The following is a 12,471-nucleotide window of genomic DNA, read 5'->3' on the forward strand; positions in this document are numbered from 1 at the left end:
CTCACATTTCTTAAGAACAAAACAAACACTCCATGGTCCTTAATCAGCGCTGCTCCCTTCATGATTGCCTCCCTACCACACTGAAAAAGCTCCAGTTACGCCATTTTATTCCAGTTAATATTTTTGTTACCTTTGGTCTGGCTGCAGCTCTACACCAAATGCAAATCCAAAGTACTACAACAAAGCCTGAAGCTCAGATGAATTTAACTTATACTTATACTTTATACTTTAACTTAACTTATACTTTATACTTACACTTTATCAGCTTAGAGTCCCCCTAAAATCATTTCTACTTAATTCTTGTCCGTTCGCAAGCACATTAAAACCAGTGATTTCCAGCTACATGGCTTTGGTATCTTTTAAAACGCTTAGTATATTTTAGAGAGGAAATAATTGACTCTTGTGTACTGCTGAAGGTCCTGGTTTCTGTCTTAAGGATGGCGATGTATCTTGGGTATATGTCCACTTGACTAAAATGAAAGCTGTTCACACAGATTTGATTGTTATTTATTTTTTGCAGTGCCTTCTAGAGGAAATTCAAATTTCACCTAGAGATGAAAGAAATGGACTCGGACGTAAGCACAGGAAAGATCATGTTGGTTTACACCTGACATTCTGGAAAATGGTGCCTTAATGCGATGACATTTAGGTGAGGCATCTCATTAATACATCTCCCTTTAACAAACATTCTCATGAGACAAATGCTAACTTTAATTTAACTTCCTAAGCAGCCATTTAAATAGTCAGAAATATCATGAAGCTGGATTTTATCATCGTGCATGTGAAGCCCCTGGAGGACCTACAGACCCGCAAAGAACACTAATTCATCTAGTGAGCAGACGTGGACGTGTTTCACTTGTGGCACCACCATTATGCTAGGCCCCACCGGTGAAACCGAGGTTGGGGCCCTCTGAGGTGTCACAAGTGGTGGTCCAGGGGGTTGGGGGACAGCTGAAAAGATGCTTGAGGCTATGAAATCTGTAAGGAAGAATCCAGTCACGCTCCATGTGGTGAAATAAGAACGAAATTCTCCTCACAGTAGCTCACAACAAAGGAGAGGACAGAGCTCACACAGTTGAGGTGAAACAGAAACTCAACAGTATGTCAAACTCTGCGTTACCCGCTAAAAGACCTACAATAGTTACTTAGTACAAAGGATTCGAGGCCAGTTTCCAGAAGCCAGGCGAAGAGAGCAAGCGTGAGGCCCTCCGTTGACCGCTGGCTCCATGCAAGACGCGGTCCCCGGTCCACTCACAGGCGGGCTATGTGCGGGTGGGCCTCACCATTCACGCCCATCCTCAGCTATAGCTTCCGCAAATGGGATCTCAAGCCGGCGTGGCTGAGCCTGAAGGAGGCCCCATCCCTCACGGGGCTCTCCCCGTGCTGATCCTCAGTATCTGTTCTGAGGCAGAACAGAACTGTTCTGAGGCCTCGGACAAGTGTTCCCTAATTCTGAAGGTGAAGGAGAAGGGGTCCCTTTCTTTCCAGGAGGAAATTTTCGTTTCCTGTGCAAATTAATCCTCTGGCGACACTGTGATTTATAATAAAAAATAATGTGTACAACAGCACTATCAACAACAGGCAAAGTATGGAAAGAGCCCAAATGTCCAGCGACGGATGCACGGATAAAGAAGATGTGGTTTCTATACACAATGGAGTATTACTCGGGGAGCAAAAAGAAGGAAATCTTGCCATTTGCGACTACGTGGATGGAACCGGAGGGTATTATGCTAAGTGAAACCGGCCAGTCAAAGAAAGACGAATATCATATGTATTCACTCATATAAGAAACTTAAGATACAAAACAGATGAACATAGGGAAGGGAAGCAAAAAAAAAAAAACCATAAAAACAGGGAGGGGGACAAAACAGAAGAGACTCTTAAATATGGAGCACAAACTGAGGGTGGCTGCAGGAGTTGTGGGAGGGGGGGATGGGCTACATGGGTCAGGGGCATTAAGGAATCTACTCCTGAGATCACTGTTGCACTATATGCTAACTAACTTGGATGTAAATTCAAAAAACAAAAATAAATTAAAAAGAATTAAAAAAAAAAAAAGACCAGAAGGGCGTCTTTTGTTATTCCGAACAAGCCCCTTTCAACCACACCAGAGTTTATGTTAATGAGTTAACTTTGGAAAGCATTGTAGGTTGGGGACTGGTTTCCAGGGAAACGAATGATGTGACTGGGGGGGTTGAAACTTTCAGCCTCACCCCTGGCCTCGGGGCTGGGAGCAGGGCTGGAGGTTGACTCAATCCCCAACAGCCAGTGATTTAATCAGCCCTGCCTGGGTGATGAAACCTCCATAAAAACTAAGAAGGACAGATTTGGAGAGTTCCCAGGTTGGTGAGCACGTAGGGGTGGGGGCAGCCGGCCAGTCCCCGGGAGGACAGGGTGGCTCCCCACCCTTCCCCCCTTCCCCCAGACCCTGCCCCGTGCATCTCTCCCTTCTGGCCGCTCCTGAGGTGTATCCAGTCCAGTAAGTAAAATACTTTCTCGAGTTCTGTGAGCCCCTCTAGCAAATTACTCAGACCCGAGGAGGGTCCTGGGACCCTCCGGCCTGCAGGCCAAGTCCAAGGAGGCGGTGGCCGAACTGAGTTCGGGTGTAGGATACGCAGCCGGAGAGGCAGAACTGGTTGGTGTGGAGGTCTCCAGAAGTTCTATGAAGTGAGAGCGAGGAGGCCCCAGGCTGAGTGTCTCCTCTCAGGGTGGCCCAGGGTGTGCACACACCACAGGGGATCGGGACAGAGCGCGTCCCTCAGCCAGAGACGTGCAAGGCTCACCCCTCTCTCAGGACTGCAGACACCCATTCCTCCTTTCCTTTGCCTAGAAGCCATTGGAGGGAATCATCCCGTGAGGAGCTGAAAGTGTGCTCGAAGCCGGCCTGGCCTCCAAATGTCGACTTCAGAGGGGAAGTTACACTTTTCAATTTCCTACGTCATCGGGCGTCTCTTCAGTCCAAGAGACTGTTGGCTTGAACTCACCAACCGTGAGCTCATGAGCTGAGTGGAAACCAAGAGTCAGAGTTCACAGGCGCCCCACCCCTGCCTGGAGATAACATCTTCTCTGCTTTCCTTCCTCTCGGTGGGACTCTAGCCTGGGGCATCGCCATGGGGGTGAAAAGCACCCCCACGCCATTTGCCCCAAGGGGCTCTCACACCCTGACCTCTGAGCCAGGGCCTCCCAATGACAGGGGAAGGCTGTGAATTCCTACCTATCTTGGACCTAAATTAAACCCAGAATACAGAATTAGGACTGTCCCTCAAGGCGCTGCCGTCATCCTGAACGCACACCGGGAAACACGAGGGGAATCAGTAAATCCGGGCAGTGCTGACGCCGGGGGTCCCGATGAGCAGGCAAACAGGTGAATCCCGCCCGTCCCGGAGCCTCCTCTGTACTTGGGAAGGGCCCCCCTCCTGCCCGGGAGGGACGTCTGACCAGCACCTTGCCCGGAAGGCAGACCCAACAGCAGTTACAAAGCCGGGCGGTCTGGCGGTGAGGCACCGACGGCTGGTCATTCGCCGTAGAAGATGTGGGGCCACCGGACTCCACGCCTCGAGGGCCGCACAGAGGCTTTCCTCGCCGGATGGCAAAGGCCTGTGACTGTGCTCCTCAATCTGGACACATTCTTCCTCTTCCACCTTCTTAAATACCATTCATTTCACTAACCAGCACCACCGCAGGAGATCCTAACAACCTTTAGGAGAGGCTGCCCTCTGGTTAGATTTCAATACGGATGCATTAGGGGCTAAGTGACAACCTCTAAGGCGCTCACTCCCCTGAAAATACTTCGTTAGTAAGGGCCGCGTCAGGACTGAGGATTCCAGGTAGGGAACTTCCAATGCTCATTGGAGACCCCAGGGTGTTAGGCACACGGAGCCCGCTGCTTACAAGGCGAGTTTTAAAGTAAACCAGCAAACGCTGCATCTTCTGGGCAGGGTGGGACGTTGCGTGATCTGGGCATTTCTGAGCCCCCACAGCCCTGGGAGACCCCGCGCTGGAAGGGAAGGAGCCCGCGAGGCTCCCTGTCCGGGGAGCTGTCAAGATGATAATGCGCTCCTTTACGGTCAGGTAGCTGTTGAGAAAGCGATTGTTCTCAGGATCGGTGAGTGATGCGTCGAATTTATAGAACCCTCACCAGCACTTTCAACCATTTTCCCAAACCTGCTCTCATGTGCAAGTAACTGTGTCACCGGTTCCCCAGGTACGCGGGCTCAGGATGTGAATCCTTCCCGACCTTTCTTTCTCCCGTCCGATTCTGCTTCAAAGCTGGTAACTCACATGCTCTTCTTCCTTTCCCTTCCTCCTTCCTTCCTTTACTTTCCTCCACCCTCCTCTTTCCCTCCATTCTCTCTCCTTCCCTCATTTTTTTTCCTTCCGTAGTTTCTTCTCTCCTCCCTGTACAACCCAGTTCCTGCTTCTCAAGTCTACCTCTAACTCCCTAGTTCAAGTGACAATGGCTAAGAGGTACAGAGCGCTCACCGGGGGCTCGGGCCTATGCCCAGCCTCTGGGGAGTGAGTAGTTGAGCAGGGTTTCAGCTCCCCAAATCCCCACCCTATCCTGTACCTTATAAATTACTGCGTAAGCCAGACGCCTTTATCTGGGACATGCTCGACCGGGAAGGCTTCTGGGACAACCGCCATTAAACTGATCTTCTCGGGCAAACTGAGACATAGGGTCATTTACGTCCCGGTGAAGGAGCGACAGGGTCCCACCTTTAACCTCCACGCCCACCTTCCCCTGCACCTGCTCACTGTTGCCCAGTGCCAGACGCGTGGCCGCCCACCTCCAAACTGTTGGCTGGTCCCTCATGGTAGACCAGAATAAGATAACTCCTTATCTAGAAATCACCTGCTATTGTCTTACTTCAGATGACTTTCCAAGTATCTACACCCAGTAACCTGTTGTCCTGCAAACCTCATTCCTGGCTGCCCCCTGAACATGGCTGGGACTTTGTCCCCGTGTGCTGACTGAAAAGCGGTCCCCTCCACCCCCGTTGCTGTCTGGCAATCTTGTCTCGCGGAGTGAGAACTGCGAATTTCAAGACGTCTGTGAATATGGCAACTGAGTATGACTTCCCGTTATTTGCACTCGTAGCTATTTTAATCAAATAATATAAATATAAATCCAACCCAGATGAGTTAAAGCAACATTTATTAGCCAAAAATAAACTGAAAATCAAGCTTAAAGTAAGGCAGGATCCGTGTAGTAAAATTACCTTCCTCCCTCTCCCTCTCTCTCTCTCTCTCTCTCTCTCTCTCTGTTTCAATTCCTCTCAATTTTACTTCTTATTTGATTTTCTGCTGTCCCCCTTATAGGTGGTTTGACTCTCAGGCAGCTCGGTGATATTCTTAGACCTACCAGCTGCTCCAGGCTTCTATTCCATACTCTTGGGACCCCAAGAATAAAGACTATTTTATAATCGTTTCAGAAATAAAGGGGGTTTGGAATCAAACACAAGTTATATGTTCATTCCTACACCAACCACAGGATCGAGCACGCCGATCCGTCCACCCCAAAGGAAATAAACCACGTGAAATGGTGGTTGACCCAAAGGAAGCTAAGAAACACTGGGTGTGGGCCGGGCAGGGATAGCAGCCGGGTCTAGGGGCAGAAGTGATGCATTTCCCCTGTACCTTTAGTTGTGTACATTTCAGTATTCTCCGTCATTAGATTGTCAGACTCCTGACAATAGGAAATATACTCTTTGCATCAGTGAGACTGCACGTAAAAGGATATCCTAATAAAGGCTCATTAACAAAAAGGGCTTTTGTGATTTCACATCGTAAGAAACTGAGAGACAGTGGTTCTGTGGTTGGTTCAGTGGCTCGTTCATGACCGCTGCACTTGGACGTGTCCCGTACGGCTCATCTGCCGTCCTTCGCAGGTCGGTGCTCGTGCTCCGCTGGCTCTGGTGACACAGGACTGTGGCAGTCCTCAGCATCGCCAACACGCACCCACGTGCTGCAAAGGGCGCGAGGGGCACGCGTCTATGTTCGCCTCTTGGTGCGAGGGTTGGGACGTTTCCCAGAAGCTCTCCAGCAGATGTTAGCTCAGGGATCATTGGCTAAAGTTGGAAAACACTTCTGTGTCGTGGGTACAAGGAAGTGTCAGAAGCCTTCCCTCCCAATTTCAGGCTCTGCATTGGAGAAATCATGTCTGAAGACCAGGGCGAAGGGCGCGGGCTGAGGTTATCTGATAGAGAATGGTAAGTGCCCGGTGCACTGATGTCTGTGTGGTTGCTTTCCATAGAGGCCATTACGCTAAATCAAAGCAGAACATTTACTGATCATAATATGAGTCTTTAAGATTATGTCTAACGAGGAGATCTGTACCCTAATAGAATTAGTTTGCCAAAGGAGAAGCTTGTCCAGATGTGTACTTTTCTCTATTCGTTTGGAAGCCTGAGCCGTGCTGACAAACACGGTGAGATGTACAAGCCGGAGGGACGGTCGCGGAAAGACCCGGCTGAGGCTGGGAATGTTCTGCAACAGCGAGATGCCCTTCTGGAGCAGTATCATGGCATCTGGAAAGTTCAGAGAAAAGAGACTGGCACGTTCTGTGTAACAGCCCCCCATCTGTCATTAAGTATTAAGTAGCCCAGAGATAACCCTGTCAGGGGCACAAGTTCACCTCTGACTATTTTAAGCTCTACGACGGATTGGGTTGACTTTCAATACATAAAGCTGTATCAATTATGCACATAACTTCCCGAATCTGCTAAGTGCTCTACCATTTATTAGCACGAACGGCTTTTGTTTTTAAGGATAAAATGAGAACCCAGGAGAGAAAAAGAGATTTTCAGCTGAAGAACGGACCTGGATCTGAAACAGTCCGGGCAGGTGTTCTCTCCGGCACGTCATGCCTCCTAGGGCTTCCGGGCCAGTCTTGGGTTCTTGTCACTTCACGTCACACAACCCCTGCTACTCAGGCTAAGTTCACATGGAGTTAAATGAAATGCAGTATTTGACAGTTTCCTTTTGGGTAAAAATTGCACGTTATAATCCAGCGAGGCTTGGCAGGTGTCCCTGCTGCACAATGGCACACGTACTCTAGGTGCGAATAGACTCTGGTGCGTGACTTTCTCATCACGGCCTCCGCATGTCACTGTGGCCCTTCCGTCAGAGCGCACGTGGAGAATAGACCCGGCGATGCGTTAATTGCTGATCTCACAGTAGCAGCTTTGGTGCCCGTGTTTCCGCTAGTGTATTTAACACGGACTTGCCCTGGAAGGACCCGTATTCTGACAGTGAAAGCATAACTCATATTTGGTTTAGTGGCAGGCTTTGAACTTCAATTAAGGTGCTCGGTCCTTTCTGAGTAAGCAAAACTTACCCCTGCTTTGCCCCCAAATGCAAAGTTTCTGCTCATTACCTAGAACTTGCTGGAGAAATCTATTCTTAAAACCGGTAACTACGTGTTACCGAAGGAATCCTTTCTCTCAAATTATATTGTCGACAACATAAGATACACGACGTTGGCAGTGTTTGTAAAATATGTATATAATTCTGAATTCTGAATTAAGGCAGAAATAGTTCAAAAGTGCTTTACGCTTTCTAGGGAGGTAAGATTATAACCCGATTGTCCTGATTGTTGCTTGTCCTAAACCAAACAATGACTCAGAACATTTACGTGTGTATGTATCTAGATCTATAACTGCATCCATATCTCTGTATAAATTTATAATTTTATCTTTGTATATAATGTAAGTGTATATAAATGTCTATATAACAGGCATGTTTTATACACACGTGCTGGAGTAAAGTATCACTGAATAAGAGGAAGACAAGCTGTATTTTTGCTATTTCTAATGATGTGACTTTGAAATGACATGTCCCACTTTCCTTATCAATAGAACGATTATATTTGTCCAGACCGGAGTTTCCCAAAGTGTGCTCCTTGAACTCCCGTCCTGGGAGATCCCCTGCGAGAGAAGGCTGCCCTTGACTCATCAGTGTGGGGAAAGCTGAGCGCTAAGTCCCCTCACGGACAAGCATAGTGCACCCTGGAATCTGAAAGCCTTTGCCAATTGTTACAGTCAAAGCAAAATTAAAAAAAATTTTTTTTCTTTTAGCTTTTAAGAATTGTTTTTAGGCAGCAGCCATTTCTTGCTTTGGGAACACATTCTGTATCACTGGGTCTGACGATTTCCGGTGTCCTCTGAACCCTAGCTGCCTGAAAACAACTTCAACAACACTGCTTCCGGGGATTTGCTTCTGGGGATTTAAAGTACACTGTTGAGGGGCACCTGGGGGCTCAGCTGGTTAAGCATCCGAGTTCGGCTTGGGTCACCATCTCACGGTTTGTGATATCGAGCTCAGGCTCATGTCGGGCATCGGGCTCTGTGCCGACAGCTCGGAGCCTGGAGCCTGCTTCAGATTCTGTGTCTCCCTCTCTCTCTGCCCCTCCCCCTCTCATGCTCTGTCTCTCTCTCTCTCTCTCTGTCAAAAATAAATAAACATATAAAAATTTTTTTAAAAAGACTCTTGGTATGATCTGTGTATATCTGTTTTATATAATATATATGAGTATACATACACTATGTAAAAATACTTATGTAAGTTATATATATGACTTTCATGTATTATACATGTAAATACATGATGAAGGTGGAAGTTAGCTCTTTCTAGGACAACTAGAATAATATTAAAAAATTTTTTTACTGTGTTTACTTATTAGTTTTGAGAAAGAGAGAGACAGAATGCCAGCAGTGGAGGGGCAGAGAGAGAGAGGGACAGAGAGAACCCCAAGCAGGCTCTGTGCTGCCAAGGGCAGAGCCCGATGCCAGGCTCAAACTCACGAGCTGCGACATCATGACCTGAGCCGAAATCAAGAGCCGGGACGGACATTTAACTGAGTGAGCCTCCCAGGCACCCTGACAAGAGATAATAATTCAATTAAAAAAATAAAAGAATGTCTATGTGCCGAGGATTGTGCAAAATGCTAGAAATAAAATAGTGACGGATGTTGACAATAAATTATCTTTCTCTCAAGAGCCCAAACGCTTCACGCAAGTACCTGACAGGAGCGATTGGGAGAGAGGAGCGCACAGAGACCTGGGCACTGACTGATTCATCAGGAGCCCCCTGACTCCTTCATGATACCCAGCGCCCCCTTCCAGATTCCAGATGACATTCCCAGAGAGCAGACATCAAAGCCCATAATGCATTTCAACCACATTGCCATCTGCATGTTATTGTGAAGAATTAAAAGAAAAACGTTGTTGCAGAAAGAGGTCCGATTCAATTATCCAGATGATACAGGCATTGAATCAATCGCAAACATCATGACTGGTAAATGAGGCTCCAACGTGTCCCCCCCCCCCCCGCCCCCGCCATGGCGGTTTGTCACTGCACTGGGCTATTATGTGATTCTTGCGAAAAGGGTAAGACTCACGCCATTGTTGAGAGGCTGTGACTTTAGGATCTTAGGAGGAAGAGCAGGATAAAGGATATAGATGCTCCAGTTGATAAGGTTTGTATCCAGCAGGAACAAGAATCAACCACGTAGCAGGAATTCTTATCTCTAGTTTCATCTTCCGCTCAATGGTGCATCTTACCCTTGTCACGGAGCCATGATTCCGTGACTCCTGTTTGTTCCCAACTGCACACGCACTCCCTCAAACCCAGGAGCAAGCATCGCTTTGGCTCATATCTCCCATTGCAATTAATTTTGTGAAATCAGGGAAAGGAAGCAAAAATACATTTTAGGAATTACGATAAGGAGTCTACCAATTAGGAATCACCTCCAGTTACAGTTTTTTAAGTTTACTTATTTATCCAAGCAATCTCTACACCCACCGTGGGGCTCGAACTCATGACCCGAGATCGAGAGTGGCAGGCACATGCTTCCCACTGAGCCAGCCAGGCGCCCCTACCTCCAGCTGCTCTCAGCATAAATCCCTGTTGAGGGCTGGAACAAATTGACAGCTGGTTACCTCACTTTGTTCAAAGAAATGAAGGCGTATGGTCCAAGGCCATGGCCATCAGGAAGAACATGACGTTGCGGAAAGACTCAAGAAAAGTAAGGCTTTAGCCACCAGTCACCAAGGGGAAGGGTTTCCGGGTGAGTGGAACAGCAAATGCATCAACCCTGAGGTAGGCATACACTTTGGGCTTTCGAGGAACAGCCAGGAGGCAGGTGGTGTGAAGCAGAAGAAAGAAGGACAGAAGTTGCTGGCAGAATTCGAGCTTGGAGAGACAGAGCCGGGTGACGTGAGACCTTGCCAGTCACGTAAAGAGCCGGCTGCTGTTCTAATCATGACAGACGGTCCTTTGAGAGTTTTGAACTGGAGAGTGCTGGGTGAGATTGACATTTCCACAGGATGCACCCGGCGGTCCTAGAGAGGACAGCCCGGAGAGGGTGGTGGTTGCAGGGAACCAGCGGGAAGCCCTGTGTTCCTTTCGAAAGGAAATGATCAGCTGGGTTGGGGCTGGTGAAAAAGTAGGGCCGGGATGGGGAGGGAAGAGTGGGTTTGGCCTGAGAACGTGGGGAATAGAGATACCATTTGCCAAGTTTTAAAAAATGAGGGGTTAGGTGCAGGTTTGGGAACATCTATGGACCAGAATATGTTTTGCTGAAAATCAAAGACTACTGACTACTTAAAAAGCAGGCCGCTCTTGGCATTGGTTCGGGACCTGTGGCTTCGGGAGGACGTGCAGGTCATAGGATACAGAGAAGGGCTTTGAAGGCTTTCCACGAAGACTTGGGCTTTAATCTCATTGTTGTCTCTTTCTGTGAGAGCTACAGAGACATCGGGAGGAAAGCAAAGGGCCACCGGCCTTGGGAATTGGTGTGAGAACACGTCTAGGATGCGGTGCCCAGGAAGATCTAACTGAGAGTGACAGTGTCCGTCTAGAGTCCGTAGCTTAGGGGAGTTAGAAGGACCCGATATAGAAAATTCAGGAGGCATCCAACTAAATACAGTTTGTAAACCGTGGGCTTAGAGGAAAACAGAACAGTAAAGTTAGACGCTTAACTGAGCCACCCAAGAGCCCCCTTTCTGTAATTTTCTATGGGAGACATTTGCCCTCACTTTGGGAGACATTGACATTAACTTTCTGTTACTGAGAAAGAATGTACTTCATTTTTCTTACGTAATATGAGTGGCTGTTTTTAGGTGAGTTTGGCGTAGCAGCCAGAAGGGAGAAAGCCTTGAGAACAGATTGCTGAACGAGGAGTTCTAACCCCACACTCTGCTCTGTTCATATCATTGGGAGCAGCCGTTGGTTTCAGAGAGGTTTTTGAATGTTTATTTTAAGTAGGTGTGTGTGTGTGTGTGTGTGTGTGTATAATCTTTCTTACTAAATATTTGTGAAGATGTCATCACTCTATCTCTTTGTGTGTGGATGTCATTCTTTTTAAAATAGTATTGTTACTTGGAATCACCTAGAAGGTAAAAGCTCAGAAGCTTTACTTCTTCAACAATAATTAGTTGAATGTAGCTTAGAAAAATAGCTGAGGGGTGCCTGGGTGGCTCAGTCGGTTGAGCGCTGACTTCAGCTCGGGACATGATCTCACAGTTAGTGAGTTCAAGCCCCGTGATGGGCTCTGTGCTGACAGCTCAGAGCCTGGAGCCTGCTTCGGATTCTGTGTCTCCCTCTCTCTCTGCCCCTCCCCTGCTCGCGTTCTGTCTCTCTCTGCCTCTCAAAAATAAATAACGTTAAGAAAGTTAAATATGATAGAACAATATATACTAGCAGTAACATTTCCTTCTCTCATATATATATTGCAGACATATGCATGTCTATGTATGAGATGCATATATATTTTACGATGCATATACTGTATTTTCCTCCCTTGAGAAATGAACTAGGTTTTGAATACGAAGCGTCTCCCCAGTGAAGGCACGCACTGTGCAAATAGCAAAGGAACACAAATAAATAAAATGGTGCCGTTCCCCAAGACTTACAGTCTAAATTGGGGCAAGAAGCAGATAAACACATTGATTTTGGGCAGCCTGGTGAAAGCCCTACTGGTGTTACGACGGTCATTCCGCGGGGGTCCGAGGCAGGCAGTGGCTCACTCCATGGTTTTCCTGAAGCACCACATGAATTTATAGAAGTGATTATGCAGAACGCCACTGGGATCCTCTGTAATGAGTAAATAAAACCCTATTATGTTCTGAACGGCCAGCTCAGCAGCCAGTAGGAAATGCTGGATCCCAGAGAAGAAAGAACTCTACCTTCCAGACCATGGCTAACGCTGGGGGCCAGGGGGCCCAACACGGGTTCAGAGTAACCCACGTTACATTGTGACCAGGTGAATTTGGTCAATTCAAGAAAAGGTGGTTCCATAATATGTATCTTCAGAATTCTTAGTGTTTGGCAACCCTGCTCATATCTGAGCTTCCAGAATGCCTGTTGATGGGTCTGACATCTTCCTGTATATTTGAAGAACTGGGAGCCAAGTGATCTGTACCAGCTTACGTGGGAACTCAACATGAACAGCCTGACAGGCAGTAACCATGA

This window comes from Felis catus, chromosome B1, assembly GCF_018350175.1.
Source record: "Felis catus isolate Fca126 chromosome B1, F.catus_Fca126_mat1.0, whole genome shotgun sequence".
Taxonomy (NCBI): Eukaryota; Metazoa; Chordata; class Mammalia; order Carnivora; family Felidae; genus Felis; species Felis catus.